The sequence below is a fragment of the Rhinopithecus roxellana genome, chromosome 12, assembly GCF_007565055.1.
Source record: "Rhinopithecus roxellana isolate Shanxi Qingling chromosome 12, ASM756505v1, whole genome shotgun sequence".
Classification (NCBI taxonomy): Eukaryota; Metazoa; Chordata; class Mammalia; order Primates; family Cercopithecidae; genus Rhinopithecus; species Rhinopithecus roxellana.
In genome coordinates this window covers 16,770,805-16,780,493 of record NC_044560.1, presented here as the reverse complement: position 1 = coordinate 16,780,493, position 9,689 = coordinate 16,770,805, and the positions used below count along the sequence as shown (strand labels likewise).

The window sequence follows — 9,689 nt, the reverse complement described above, 5'->3', positions numbered from 1 at the left end:
TAAATCCACCCTTCTGGCAATTTTAGTTGGACATGCTAAATGGAAACCCAAGCCCACACTGTAGAGCAGAAGCTGGAGTGCTGATAGGGACAAATTCTCCATTTGATAGCTCTTTGTGGAGTATTTGCTGGGGCTATGACAAAAGCCTGTGAGTGGCTGGGCATGGTGGCTCACGCCTGTAATCCCAGCAATTTGGAAGGACAAGGTAGGAGGATCTTTTGAGGTCAGGAGTTCAAAACCATCCTGGCCAACATGGGGAAAACCCCATCTCTACTAAAAATTCAAAAATTAGCCAGGTGTGGTGGTGGGTGCTTGTAATCCCAGCTACTCAGGGGGCTGAGGCAGGAGAACTGCTTAAGCCCCAGGCGGAGGTTGCAGTGAGCAGAGATGGTGCCACTACACTCTGGCCTGGGCAACACAACAAGACTCTGTCTAAAAAAAAAAAAAAGGAGAAGGAGAAGGAGAAGGAGAAGGAGGAGAAGGAGGAGAAAAAGAAAAGCCTGTGAGCACCTGCAAGCAAAGACTACTGAGATTTTGGACTAGACAATTTCCACCTGAGGGGCACTTACTAACTTGTTATGAGACATTAACTGAAGCTACCCCTGTGACTGACCTTGACACCTGAAATGTCATCTCAGGTGATGTCACAGAAACACTCAAATAGGGACAACAGTGTCCAGAAGAGTTCCATAATAAAATGGAAATGGCTTATACAGGAGCATGCTACCTGGGGAGTGCCAGGAGGAGATACAAGAAAGGAGCCTCTTTTCTGCTAGGACTGGTTTGCGTGAGGAGCTGCTGACTACTACAGTGCGCCATAACGGCTCTCAACTGGCCAGCAAACAGCTTGGCTTGTGCATGGCAGTTCCGAGGTGAATGGACGACACCCTGTTTGGAAGGCTGCTCTGTTGATCAAAGAAGTGTGAAAATAAATAAAACGTAAACCTTCTTGGAACCCCACAAACACCTTAAGCTTTGGGAGAGATGTGACTGTGATCTAGTAGCAGGACAAGCTGCAGACAAAATCCCTCAGACACCAAGTTAAAGAAGGAAGGGCCGGGCACGGTGGCTCAAGCCTGTAATCCCAGCACTTTGGGAGGCCGAGACGGGTGGATCACGAGGTTAGGAGATCGAGACCATCCTGGCTAACACAGTGAAACCCCGTCTCTACTAAAAAATACAAAAAAACTAGCTGGACGAGGTGGCGGGCGCCTGTAGTCCCAGCTACTCAGGAGGCTGAGACAGGAGAATGGCGTGAACCCGGGAGGCGGAGCTTGTAGTGAGCAGAGATCCGGCCACTGCACTCCTGGGCGACAGAGCGAGACTCCGTCTCAAAAAAAAAAAAAAAAAAAAAGAGGAAGGGCTTTATTCGGCCGCGAGCTTCAGTAAGACTCACGTCTCCAAAAACCAAGCTCCCCAAGTGAGCAATTCCGGTCCCTTTTAAGGGCTTACAACTCTAAGGGGGTCCATGTGAGAGGGTTGTGATGAATTGAGCAAGCAGGGGGTACGTGACTGGGGGCTGCGTGCACGGGTAATCAGAGCAGAACAGGACAGGACAGGGATTTTCACAGTGCTTTTCCATACAATGTCTGGAATCTACAGATAACATAACTGGTTAGGTCAGGGGTGGATCTTTAACCAGGCCCAGGGCACAGTGCTGGGCTGTGTGCCTGTGGATTTCATTTCTGCCTTTTAGTTTTAACTTCTTCTTTCTTTGGAGGCGGAAATTGAGCATAAGACAATATGAGGGGTGGTCTTCTCCCTTAATCTGAGTCACCTATAGTTACTACTTCTGTTTCTCAGATTATAGATTAACTCCCTTTCTTATTTGTCATATTCTGTACAATGACTAGAGAAAATTACATGATGTCAGGGATAAAAACCACACCCCTTCTTAATGAATGACCCTTTTTGTAGATTAACTTCCCCGTTGTTGTCCTGCTTTGCTTAGACCAGATAACAGAAAACCCATGACTATTACACCCTCTGTAAAAAATTTTCAATGCACACTTCCCAAAAAGAAACACTGCATAAACAAATTAAATTGCTGTACCTATGCACCAATCTTGTATGAAAAACGTAAGGCCAGGCATGGTGGCCCACACTTGTAATCCCAGCACTTTGGAAGGCTAAGGTGGGAGGACTGCTTGAGGCCAGGAGTTTGAGATCAGCCTGGGAAACAAAGTGAGACCCTGTCTCTACAAAAAATAAAAAAATTAATTAGCTAGGTGATATGGTTTGGCTCTGTGTCCCCACTCAAATCTCATCTTGTAGCTCTCATAATTCCCACATGTTGTGGGAGGGACCTAGTGTGAGATGATTGAATCATGGGGGCAGGTCTTTCCTGTGCTGGCCTCATGATAGTGAATGGGTCTCACGAGATCTGATGGTTTCAAAAATGGGAGTTTCTCTACACAAGCTCTCTCTTTGCCTGCACCATCCATGTAAGATGTGACTTGCTTCTCCTTGCCTTCCGCCATGATTGTGAGGCCTCCCCAGCCATGCAGAACTGTAAGTCCATTAAACCTCTTTATTTTGTAAATTGCCTGGTCTTGGGTATGTCTTTATCAGCAGCATGAAAATGGACTAATACAGTAAATTGGTACCAGGAGTGGGGCATTGCTGAAAAGATACCTGAAAATGTGGAAGCTACTTTGGAACTGGGTAACAGGCAGAGGTTGGAACAGTATGGAGCGTTCAGAAGAAGACAGGAAAATGTGGGAAAGTTTGGAACTTCCTAGAGACTTGTTGAATGGCTTTGACTAAAATGCTGATAGTGATATGAACAATAAGGTCCAGGCTGACGTGGTCTCAAATGGAGATAAGGAACTTGTTGGGAACTAGAGTAAAGGTGACTTTTGTTATATTAAAGAGACTGGTGGCATTTTGCCCCTGCCTTAGAGATTTGTGAAACTTTAAACTTGAGAGAGATGATTTAGGGTATCTGGTGGAAGAAATTTCTAAGCAGCAAAGCATTCAACAGGTGACTTGGGTGCTATTAAAGATATTCAGTTTCAAAAGGGAAACACTGTAAAAAAAATGTAAGGGGTGCATTAAAGTTTGGAATATTTGCAGCCTGACAATGCAATAGAAAAGAAAATCCCATTTTCTGAGGTGACTTGGGTGCTGTTAAAGGTATTCAGTTTCAAAAGGGAAATGCTGTAAACCAAATTTGAGGAATGCATTAAAGTTTGGAAAATTTGCAACCTGACAAAGCAATAGAAAAGAAAATCCAGGCTGGGCACGGTGACTTGTGCCTGTAATCCCAGCACTTTGGGAGGCCAAGGTGAGTAGATCACCTGAGGTAGGGAGTTCAAGACTAGCCTGACCAACATGGAGAAACCCCAACTCTACTAAAAATACAAAATTAGCCAGGCATGGTGGTGCATGCCTGTAATCCCAGCTACTCGGGAGGCTGAATCAGGAGAATCGCTTGAACCCAGGAGGCAGAGGTTGCAGGGAGCTGAGATCATGCCATTGCACTCCAGCCTGGACAGCAAAAGTGAAACTCCGTCTCTAAATAAATAAATAAATAAATAAAAAGAAAAGAAAATCCCATTTTCTGAGGAGAAATTCAAGCCAACTGCAGAAATTTGTGTAACAAGGAGCCAAATGCTAATCACCAAGACAATGGGAAAAATGTGTCCAGGTCATGTCAGAGACATTTGTGGCAGCCCCTCCCATCACAGGCCTGGAGGCCTATGAGAAAATAGTGGTTTCATGGGCTGGTCCCAGGGTCCCCATGCTGTGTGCAGCCTAGGGACTTGGTGTCCTGTGTCTCAGCCACTCCAGCTGTGGCTTCAGATGGTGCAAGCCTCAAGCCTTGGCAGCTTCCATGTGGTGTTGAACCTGCAAGTGTTTAGAAGTCAAGAATTGAGATTTGGGAACCTCCGCCTAGATTTCAGAAGATGTATGGAAATGCCTAGATGCCCAGGCAGAAGTTTGCTGCAGGATTGGGGCCCTCATGAAGAATCTCTGCTAGGTCAGTGCGGAAGGAAAATGTGGGGTCAGAGCCCACACACAGAGTCCCTACTGGGGCACCGCCTAATGGAGCTATGAGAAGAGGACCACCATCCTCCAGACCCCAGAATTGTAGATCCACTGACAGCTTGCACTGTGCACCTGGAAAAGCCACATACATTCAACACCAGCCCATGAAAGCAGCCATGAGGCAGGCTGTACCCTGCAAAACCACAGGAGTGGAGCTGCACAAGACTATGGGGACCTACCTCTTACATCAGTGTGACCTGTATGTGAGACATGGAGTCACAGGAGATCATTTTGGAGCTTTAAGATTTGACTGCCCCCACTGGATTTCGGAGTTGCATGGGGCCTGTAGCCCCTTTGTTTTGGCCAAAACAAAATGGAAATAACCAGCCATTTGGAATGGCTGTATTTACCCAATGCCTGTACCCCCATTGTATCTAGGAATTAACTAACTTGCTTTTGATTTTACAGGCTCATAGGTGGAAGGGACTTGCCTTGTCTAGGATGAAACTTTGGACTGTGGACTTTTGAGTTAATGCTGAAATGAGTTGAGACTTTGGGGGACTGTTGGGAAGGCATGATTGGTTTTGAAATGTAAAGATATGAGATTTGGGAGGGGCCGGAGTTGAATGATATTGTTTGGCTCTGTGTCCTCACCCAAATCTCATGTTGTAGCTCCCATAATTCCCACATGTTGCGGTAGGGACCTAGTGGGAGATGACTGAATCATGGGGGCAGGTCTTTCCCCTGCAGTTCTTGTGATAGTGAATGGCTCTTACGAGATCTGATGGCTTTAAAAATGGGAGTTTCAGCTGAGCGTGATGGCTCACGCCTGTAATCCCAGCACTTTAGGAGGCAGATCACCTGAGGTCAGGAGTTCGAGATCAGCCTGGCCAACATGGTGAAACCCCATTTCTACTAAAAATACAAAAATTAGCCAGGCACAGTGGCATGGGCCTGTAATCTCAGCTACTTGGGAGGCTGAGGCAGGAGAATCACTTGAACCGGGAGGTGGAGATTGTACTGAGCTGAGATCATGCCACTGCACTCCAGCCTGGGCAACAAAGTGAGACCTTGTCTAAAAAAAAAAAAAAAAAAAAAGACATACAACTCAAAAGATATTGCCATAGTTAGCTGAGCATGGTGGTGCCCACCTGTAGTCCCAGCTACTTGGGAGGCTGAGGTGGGAGGATCACTTGAGCCTGAGAGGTTGAGGCTACAGTGAGCTGTGATCACACCACTGAACTCCAGCCTGGGTGACAGAGCAAGACCCTGTCCCCTGCCCCTGCAAAAAAGATACTGCCACTTTATTAAAATCCTATTCAATCATTAATAGTTAGTCCCATTCATATTGTATGAATGTCTCCCATGGTGATGTCATTCAGGTTTACAGGCTTCCATTCAATCTTGTCAGGTTCCAAAAGCAGGAGTGATCTCAGCAAATATCTATCACCCTTTCCGACATCTGGGATAACTGACCACAGACAAAGTCATCTCTTGCTCTGAGACTCTTTTGAGGTGATAATGTAATATCGGGTTTCCCTCAGTTCATAGTCCATTTATTAATTTCTTTACCCTCAGCTACTATTCCTCCTTCTCTCCATTAATATCCAAAGAGTTTGCCTTTGGAAGGGACATTAGGATTGCCACTGTGCTGGTCTAGATTGCAGCCAGCAATACTAGTCTAGTAAGTACTCTTCCTTAGTTCACTCCAATTCGAATAGGATAAGATAGCAAAGGTGCAGAACTTGGGGGCAATTTTTACCACCAGGCAGTACGGCTGCATTCATTGTTAACTCCAATTTTACACAACCCACCTCCATCAGGCCTTTAGGAATTGTGACATAAAGTTAAAAAACGTAGTTCTAGTTTTTTGCTTAGGAATCATCCCTGCTGCCAGTGCTTTCCAGAACTCAGGGAAACACTTACATTTACCAGTTTATTATAAGGGATACTACAAGTGGGGACTGTGATATTGTAGCTGCAGCCCTGATTCTAGGACTATATCAGGTAGAGGAGGGGAAAAAAATGTTTTTGAAGTGATTTGGGGAAGAAAGAAAAACAGTTATGGCCATTGTACCAGTGTATTCCTCCCTTGGCAAGAACTGAATAATCATACCAGCATCCTCCTCACTCCCTTTTTTCCTGGTCTATTGGAAACAATGAGGAAAATCTAGTGGGGGCACTCCTTTAGTCTCCACTTGTGTTGCGTGTGAGCAACATGCAAGCCAGTCTTTCATGCTTTCATCTCTCCCTATTTTAGACAAGAAATGTTTCAATTACCCACTCCACTTCTCTATCAAACTATTACTTTGAGGAGGATATTTCTCTGCCCATTATTATTATTTCATTTTAATTCCTTTTTTTTTTTTTTTTTTTTTTGAAACAGGGTCTTGCTCTGTCACCCAGGTTGGAGTGCAGAGGTACAATCACAGCTCACTGTAGCCTCGACCTCCCTGGCTCAAGCGATCCTCCCATTTCAGCCTCCTGAGTACCCGGGACTGCAGGTGGGCAACACCATGCTTGGTTAATTATAGTAGTATATTTTGAATTGTATGTCCTTTTTTTTTTTTAGACAGGGTCTTGCTCTATCTTGGAGTGCATGGAATGCAATGGTGCAATCTCGGCTCACTGCAACCTCCACCTCCCAGTTCAAGCAATCCTCCTGCCTCAGCCTCCCAAGTAGCTGGGGAGTTGTATGTACTTTTGATGTAAGAAATTCGGGTTTTTAGAGGACGGGTTAGTAGGTGCAGCAAACCACCATGGCACATGTATACCTATGTAACAGACCTGCACGCTTTGCACATGTATCCCAGAACCTAAATTAAAATTAAAAAGAAAAAAAGAAAGAAATTTAGGTTTGAAGGCCTGGTGCAGTGGCTCATGCCTGTAATCCCAGCACTTTGGGAGGCTGAGACAGGTGGATCACTTGAGGTCAGGAGTTCAAGACCAGCCTGGCCAACATGGTGAAACCCTGTCTCTACCAAATTTACAAAAATTAGCCAGGCATGGTGGCACATGCTTGTAATCCCAGCTACTTGGGAAGCTGAGGCAGGAGGATCACTTGAACCTGGGAGGTGGAGCTGCAGTGAGCCAAGATCATGCCACTGCACTCCAGCCTGGGCGACAGAACCACATCTCAGGAAGAAAAAAAAAGAAAGGAGGGGGGTGTTTGAAAATCAGAGGTGGACCGTGATATTGTGAAATAGATATTTGAGCCGGGCGCGGTGGCTCAAGCCTGTAATCCCAGCACTTTGGGAGGCCGAGACGGGCGGATCACAAGGTCAGGAGATTGAGACCATCCTGGCGAACACAGTGAAACCCCGTCTCTACTAAAAATACAAAAAACTAGCCGGGCGAGGTGGCGGGCGCCTGTAGTCCCAGCTACTTGGGAGGCTGAGGCAGGAGAATGGCAGGAACCTGGGAGGCGGAGCTTGCGGTGAGCTGAGATCCGGCCACTGCACTCCAGCCTGGGCGACAGAGCAAGACTCCGCCTCAAAAAAAAAAAAAAAAGAAATAGATATTTGAAATAGATAATGAAGCTTCCATAAAAAACCAAAAAGACAGGGTTCCAAGAGCTTCCCAGTAGCTGAACACATGGATGTTCCTGGAGGACGCTGTGCCCATTCCCCCATACCTCATTTCCTGGCATACAATTCCTAAAATCCTTGGTATCTCCAAAGTGATGCCTTTGTATGCTAATTATTTCGTATTTGTTTATTTTTTAGAGATGGAATCTCACTGTGTTGCCCAGGCTGGACTTGAATTTCTAGGCTCAAGCAATCTTCCCACCTCAGCCTCTTGAACAGTTTGGGCTATAGTTGTATGCCACCATGCTTTGTATACTAATGATTGACTGATGGCTAGCAGTCCCTAGGTAGCTTGAGGATAGGGCTGGTCACTGAGAAGACCAAGGCAGGGTTAAAGGGTTGGGACTTTCAGCTCCATCCACTGAAGGGGAGAAGGACTGAAAGTTAAGCTGATCACCAATGGCCAATGGCTTAATCAATCATTCTTATGTAATGAAGCCTCCATTAAAAAAAAAAACAGGCCGGGCGCGGTGGCTCAAGCCTGTAATCCCAGCACTTTGGGAGGCCGAGGCGGGCGGATCACAAGGTCAGGAGATCGAGACCATCCTGGCTAACACTGTGAAACCCCGTCTCTACTAAAAAATACAAAAAACTAGCCGGGCGAGGTGGCGGGCGCCTGTAGTCCCAGCTACTCGGGGAGGCTGAGGCAGGAGAATGGGGTGAACCCGGGAGGCGGAGCTTGCAGTGAGCTGAGATCCGGCCAGTGCACTCCAGCCCGGGTGACAGAGCGAGACTCCGTCTCAAAAAAAAAAAAAAACCAAGACAGGATTCCGAGAGCTTCCCAATAGCTGAACACACGGATGTTCCTGGAGGACGCTGTGCCCATTCCCCCATACCTCACCCAACACAACTGTTCATGTAGCCTTCGTAATTTCCTGTATAGTAAACTGCTGTGTTTCCCTGTGCTTTAGGAGCTTCTCTAGCAAATTAATTGAACCCAAAGAAGGGGTTATGGGAATCCCAACTTGCAACCAGTCGGAAGTTCCAGAAGCCCTGATTTGTGTCTTGAGCGTCAGTGTTGAGGAGTCCCTCAACCTGTAGGACCGATGCTCTCTCCAGGTAGACAGTGTCAGAATTGAATTGGAGTCTGGGCACAGTGGCCCATGCCTGTAATACCAGCACTTTGGGAGGCTGAGGGGGGCAGATCCCTTGAGCCTAGGAATTTGAGACTAGACTGGCCAACATGGCAAAACCCCATCTTTACAAAAAATACAAAAATTAGCCAGGCATGATGGTGCATCCCTATAGTCCCAGCTACTCGGGAGGCTGAGGCAGGAGGATCACTTGAACCCAGAAGGTTGAGACTGCAGTGAGCCGTGATTGAGTCCACCTTGGTAACACAGTGAGACCCTGTCTGAAGAAAAGAAAAAAGTGCTCACTTCGTCATATACTAAAATCGGAACAATACGGAGAAGATTAGCATGGCCCCTGTGCAAGGATGACATGCAAATTCATGCAGCATTCCATATTTTTATTTTAATAATTAAAAAAAAAAAATCCGGGCGGAAACAGCAAAGCTAAGTTTTGACCGGGCACGGTGGCTCAAGCCTGTAATCCTGGCACTTTGGGAGGCCGAGACCAGTGGATCATGAGGTCAGGAGATCGAGACCATCCTGGCTAACACGGTGAAACCCCGTCTCTACTAAAAAATACAAAAAACTAGCCGGGCAAGGTGGCGGGTGCCTGTAGTCCCAGCTACTCGGGAGGCTGAGGCAGGAGAATGGCGTAAACCCGGGAGGCGGAGCTTGCAGTGAGCTGAGATCCGGCCACTGCACTCCAGCCCGGGTGACAGAGCGAGACTCCATCTCGAAAATAAAATAAAATAAATTAAATTAAATTAAATTAAATTAAATTAAATTAAATTAAAAAATAAAAAAAGAATTGAGGCTGGGCGAGGTGGCTCACACCTGTAATCCCAGCACTTTGGGTGGATCACTTGAGGTTGGGAGTTCGAGACCAGCCTGACCAACATGGAGAAACTCCATCTCTACTGAAAATACAAAATTAGCCGGGTGTGGTGGTGCATGCCTGTAATCCCAGCTACTCAGGAGGCTGAGTCAGGAGAATCGCTTGAACTGGGGAGGTGGAGGTTGTGGTGAGCCAAGATAGTAC

The 9,689-nt window shown here is 46.5% G+C and overlaps 1 pseudogene; it reads left to right on the top strand.

The window, feature by feature from the left end:
• Nucleotides 1-8,950: 8,950 nt before the first annotated feature.
• LOC115892471 lies at nucleotides 8,951-9,050 on the top strand (annotated as a pseudogene).
• The last annotated feature ends 639 nt before the right edge of the window (nucleotides 9,051-9,689 follow it).